Source organism: Ursus maritimus, unplaced genomic scaffold (genome assembly GCF_017311325.1).
Source record: "Ursus maritimus isolate PB19 unplaced genomic scaffold, ASM1731132v1 scaffold_14, whole genome shotgun sequence".
NCBI lineage: Eukaryota > Metazoa > Chordata > Mammalia > Carnivora > Ursidae > Ursus > Ursus maritimus.
Genome location: NW_024423786.1, coordinates 50,630,962 through 50,636,961, shown reverse-complemented (window position 1 = coordinate 50,636,961; position 6,000 = coordinate 50,630,962). Strand labels below are relative to the sequence as shown.

At 40.5% G+C, this 6,000-nt stretch overlaps 1 protein-coding gene and 1 pseudogene across 4 annotated transcripts in view; both read left to right on the top strand.

Moving 5' to 3' along the window:
- Positions 1–6,000, top strand: part of LOC121102433 — an 8,965-nt pseudogene that overhangs the window by 1,814 nt on the left and 1,151 nt on the right.
- Positions 4,808–6,000, top strand: part of LOC103676341 (zinc finger protein 177) — a 26,374-nt gene continuing 25,181 nt past the window's right edge. For 3 of the 4 annotated variants that reach the window (XM_008705504.2, XM_040629387.1, XM_008705505.2), the window contains exon 1: positions 4,808–4,940. The gene's annotated coding sequence lies outside the window, so the exon portion shown is untranslated. Of the gene's footprint in view, positions 4,946–6,000 lie in introns of all 4 variants that reach the window. The other variant, XM_040629386.1, reaches the window with a different exon arrangement.

The following is a 6,000-nucleotide window of genomic DNA, read 5'->3' as shown; positions in this document are numbered from 1 at the left end:
TATTTTTTTTTTTTTTTTTTTTTAAGATTTTATTTATTTATTTGACAGAGAGAGAGACAGCCAGTGATAGAGGGAACACAAGCAGGGGGAGTGGGAGAGGAAGAAGCAGACTCTCAGCGGAGGAGCCTGATGTGGGGCTCGATCCCATAACGCCGGGATCACGCCCTGAGCCAAAGGCAGACACTTAACCGCTGTGCCACCCAGGCGCCCCTTCATTGGAAATTCTTGATCTGTTACTTAATTCTTGATTCTCTTAACTGTTTTACTGTGGAAAAAGAGCTCCAAACCCAGATTGTTCAAACATAGTGAAAAGTTTTTTTAGTAACTGAATCAATTTTATTTGTAAATTCTAGTTAATTAAAAGTAAATTTAAGAATCTAGTCCCTTGGTCACACTAGCCACATTTCATGTTCACAGTACCCAAAGAACCAGCCAGTGCCTGCCTAGTTAGACTGCAAATTTAGACACTTGAACGTTTCTGTGTACTTTGTATTGTATCTCATCCGGAAGCAGGTAAGTGCAAGTTGTCCCATTGTTTATTAGGAATGAGAAGCATTTAGTCAAGGTGCGCTTCTCATAGTCAAATATTTTTTTTGAGGTAATCCTTGGGTGATACTTGGCAACAGGGAAATCTTTTTCCTAACAGCCTTTCATCCAAGGGTTTCACAACACTTGGTCAGTCTTTGCTTCAATCTTTTTTTACATGGTGGGGGGAGTTACAAAATGATATTTTTCCCAATTCTCATTCCTTCTCTATTTTTTAACTATGCAGCTTTCTTTCCCCACCTCCCCTGTCCTCTATACTTTTTTTTCTTTTTGGAATATCACAGTATGTTCTTGGACTTTTCTTTCACTATTATTTTGATGCTCAAACGGTCCCAAATTTGCCCAGGGGTAGTCCTTTTGAATCCTGTGTCCCTTCAACATGAGTCCTTTAGTCTTTAAACGCTATTAGTCTTTAAGTGTAAAATAAACCCCCAGTTTACTTTGTACTCTTTTTTTTAAGACTTATTTATTTGAGAGAGAGAATACAAGCAAGGAGGAGGGGCCGAGGGAGAGTGAGAAGCATGTTGATGTTGAATGGAAGATGCTAGACACATTAATGCATATCATGTGATTTTATATGAAGTTCAAAAACAGGCAAAATTACAGTGTTAGAAGTCAGGATAGTGCTTACGTTCGGAGAGGAGAAAGGAGTAATTTAGATGAGGCATATAAGTGCTCCGGGGTGGAGAAATTCATGATAATGTACGCTTGTAATTCTACACTTGTTTGAATGTATAATTCAATAAAATGTTTGAAAAATGAACTTAACTATAATTTCCAAGTGTTTGAAAGGACCAACAAAATGAACATAAGGCATAAGTTAAAAAATACGTGTGTGTGTGTGTATATGAAAGGAAGGAATTTTAAAAAGGCAAATTTAATGAAGAAAGAACTAAGAGGTGAGTGTTTTTAGGGAAAAAAGCAGATAAACTTTGGGCAGAGTCTGATTTAGCACTCCACCTACTCTCAGCATACCCTATGGTAAGACTTAGGGGATTGGTCAGATATCTTACATGAGTGTTTCTGAGCTGATATGCCATTGAAGTAGAGTAGTATTTGAAATGTATTCTGTGTTTACCATGGAATTGTTCTAGTGCTTTGGATCAAAAGTGGAATATCACTTTTTAGGCAAGTCAGATGTTAGTTTTTCAAGAGCCTCCTGAAATGTTTTTTTTTTTTTTTTCCTATTCTGTCTTTATCTTTCGCAGAGCTAGTCCTGAGCTTGCTAAGAAAAATCCTGGGGGGGGTGTGTGTGTGTGTATGAGTATTGGGGAAGGCCGAAGATAATATTCCTTATCTGTTCATATTTAACACCGACTGTTGGAATACAGATTTATTGTTTAGTAACTGCTTAGCCCTTTGGAATGTGTAAAATCTAAGGTATGGGGCATTTTCTATTAGTTTGCTGTGCTCTCCTCAGTGCCTAGTATATTATGTAGCAGAGGGAAGGACACTTCATAAATATTTGCATAATGAATAAAGACATAAGCTGATATAAGGGCTTGAAGGAAGGCAACTGGACCTATGTGGTTTTGCCAACTGGAGGAGCTCAAAGATGTCTGAAATAAACCGTTTGTGCCGGGCATCCTCAAGACCACCCTCATGCTCAGCAATGCAGTAGGACTCACAAGACTTGTGCTGTTAAACCCACCATTATAGTTTATAGAATACAGATCAGAATCATCAAAGGGATAAGACACATGGGATTAATTCCAGAACAAACCAGGCACAACCATCCAAGTGTCTTTTCCCAGTGCAGTCAAATGGGCATCGTTTAATATTCCTAGTAATAATGTGTAACATCGCATGTGAAATATTGCCAACCAAGGAAGCTCACCCGGTACATTCGACTATTCAGTTGGACTGCTGTAACAGAAATATAGATTGGGTGGCTTATAAACAACAGAAATTTCTCACAGTTCTGGAAGCTGGGAAAATCAAGATCAAAATGCCAGCAGATATGGTGTCAGGTGAGGACCTACTTGTTCATGGAAGGCAGTCTTCTCACTGTGTTACCTCATGGCAGAAGGTTCAAGGTAGCTCGCTGGGGTCTCTTATAAAGGCACTAATCCCATAATTACCTCTCAAAGTCCCCATCTCCCACATTGGGGATCAGGTTTCAATGTATGAAGAGTCAGGGAGGTGCAGACATTCAGTCTATAGTCCCTGAGCTTTGGTGTCCAGGTTTTTATTTTGGTCAGTCCCAGAGGCATGCACCACCTGCATGACTGACTTCAGCCACTTAAGCTCCAGCCTGAGTCCAAACTGTTAGAACGTTGCCCAAAGCTTCAGGCATCTAAAAACAGATGTTCACCATAATTTATATTGTTAGCATAAACTATCTGGTCCAACTGGTAACTGGCCCAAGGCTTCAGGCATACAAACACATCAGGCAGTGTATTCCATGGTCTCAGGTTGTCTCCCGCAAGCCCCACCAAGAGTAGGTCTGAAGACAAGCTTTTCTCAGGAAAGTGCAGGATTTGAGCAACCCAGACCTGCTGAGTTAATCATTTCTTGTACACCATTTTATAATCGTCCAGGTGTGTTGGCAAATAACGATATCCTCAGGAGTTCAGGCTTTTGAGATAGAATAACCTATATTCAGATTCTGACTCTTCCTAATTGGTGATCTTGGGCCAGTGACTGCTGCTCTCTCAATGCAGGTTGCCTCAATTGTGGAATGACAATAATAATAGCTATGTTGGTAATCATATGAGCTACCACTGCTTTTGGCACATAATAGGTTCTCAGTAAATGACAATTGTTATTTATCTTCATGTGGTATACTCTGCAATTTTTAATGGCTTTCACATAGTGTAACTTCATTTTCTACAGAGAGCTGACTAATGAATGATGCTTCATGACAGCTGAGTAATGCCTGTTGCTTAAAAACTGGTGGTATGTGGCAAGACGACTCCACTACTTAATTAAGAGTAATTGAGATTGACCTGTCTCCACTAAATTCAGACACTGTCTTGAAGGACTTTGGGGACAGGAAGAATTCAGGCAGATTTTACTGTCATACCCCCAAGATGCCAGCCTTTGATCTTTTCTCTTTTGGTAAGTCCTTGTTGATGCTCCTGTCAGAGACTGTTTTACCTGGCCTGTGAACAGCCTGTCTGTGGTCAGGGTCTAAGCAGTCCTGTTTTATGCTGTCAAGGAGGGGTCTTAAGTAGATAAGAACATTCTGATGTCTACATCCTGGGATTTGGGAAGAAGGGGTGAGGATGGGTATTTTTGTGGGAGAGAGTCTATTTAATCACATAATGAGATTCATTATTGTTGGCCAAAGAAACCAACAACTTTAACTCTCTGGACTTTAAATTTCTTTTTCCATAAAATGGAATTATTAAACTCTTCCTCCCAAAGTTCAGAACCCTTCTTCTGATTTCAGATGAGGCAGGCTGCTTGGTATTTTATGGCAACAGCATGTGTGTCAGTTTAGAATTAGTGTGGAGTAGCTTCTAGCCTGAGTGGGAATCTTGGGCAGCCTGGGTTCTCAGGTTTTATTTCTTCTCCCCAAGGTCACCTTTCTCAAGATTTTTTCTGTCTTTGTGAGGAAAAGTCAGAAGAGGAAAGGACAATGACCAGGTGTCTGACAAATTATTCTCAGGTAAGTAGGAAATTTTTTCTTTTATAAAAGTACATGCTTCTTTCTACCAGGTAGGCATGTTTTCTTTTAGTGGAACAGAGTTTCCTTATGTGTATAGGGCCTGCCTAGGGACTGAGTTCCCAGTTAAATTTCCTCAGGTTTTGGGATTTTTTTTATGTGGTTGACAGATGACATAGGGAAATGATACTATTATCCCAGTGTTTACTAATTCAGTCCAACCCTCATCCATGGTGGTTGTGTGCTCTCAGTGTGCTGTGATGCACTGTGAGGGAGGGACATGTGTTTCTCACAATTTGTGCTATCGCTGGAGGAATGATTCATTTATTCACCAGCATTTATTGTGTCTGTAATGTGCTCAGACTGTGGTAAGTCCTGTCAATAGAGAAGAAAAAGACTAGAAAAGTGTACGATGTAGTTGTGGTGAGATGCATTCAATTGGGTGAAAGAGGTGCTCTTAAAGCTATATGACTGGATGAGGTCACCAGTGAATGTGTCCAGGTAGAGAGGAGAATGGACATGAGGACCATCAAGCCCTGGGAGAGATGATGGGAGAACACGGAATGCTATCTAAGCTTTGGGTCTCCCATTCTCTTTCTTCAGTGAACACGGGTTTAGATGCAGTTTCCTGATGCTGGGATGTTTGTGATGGTTAAGGACCCAGTGACCTTTGAGGATGTGGCTGTGGAATTCACCCAGGAGGAGTGGACTTTACTGGATCAAACTCAGAGAAGGCTGTGCAGAGATGTGATGCTGGAGAACTACAAGAGTCTGGCGGCAATAGGTAAGGTTGGTGCCATGTCTTCGTTTAGTTTTTTCTGGAACAAATCTTTCTTAAACGACTGTATTCTAGATTCTATGCTGACTAATGGCGATGCAGTGGAAAAAAGAGCAGACGTTGTTTCTGTTCTTGTAGATCTTATCTTGAAGTGGCTTCCTCTTGAAAATGAAGACCTGTTTGTTGTCTGGTTTTATTTTCTCTATGGTTTGAAAGGCTTAGGACTTCAAAAATGTTTCGAAATACAAGTTTGAGCCTGGATTTCAGGGGAAAGATTGGCACGCCTTTTGGTGAACAATGAGAGTATGTGTTTGCATTTTAGTTTCATTTGAAAGTTTATTGGTCTGAAAAACAAAGTTTATTGGTTTGATAAAGTTGTCACAAACATTTTTTTGTTTCTCAAGTGTACCTGACAGTATTTGGTATCCTTGGAGAGCAGAATCTTGGTCCTCATTTATGGAATTTTTTGTCATCCCTTGAGTGTTTTTCTTGTATCAGGCTTCTTTCTCTGAGAGCCAGGTACCAGCTGTGCAGACCAGGTCTGATCTTTAAGGTGGAACAAAAAGGAGAGTGGAGGATAGTGGGAAGGTTTCTGCAAAGTAAGGGAAAAGAGAGAGGTGATTTCTTTATGAAAAACAGCAGGAATCCATGAGAGCTGCAGTCTATTTGGAAGTGTTAAATAGGAAGCTTTTGAAGATGGATTTTTACTGAGAATGCTGGTGTCTTTGGTTTCTGTGGTTCCTTGGGTACTTTAGACTTCTCTTTAACTTTTTTTTTTTTAAAGATTTTATTTATTTAACACAGATAGAGACAGCCAGCGAGAGAGGGAACACAAACGGGGAGTGGGAGAGGAAGAAGCAGGCTCATAGCGGAGGAGCCTGATGTGGGGCTCGATCCCATAACGCTGGGATCACGCCCTGAGCCGAAGGCAGACGCTTAACCACTGTGCCACCCAGGCGCCCCAGACTTCTCTTTAACTTTTAATCCACTTTTCTGAAACTTCCGTTTGGCCTGACAGTACGATCTATTTCTTCTTTAAATTTTGCATGTAGCTCTTTATTCATTT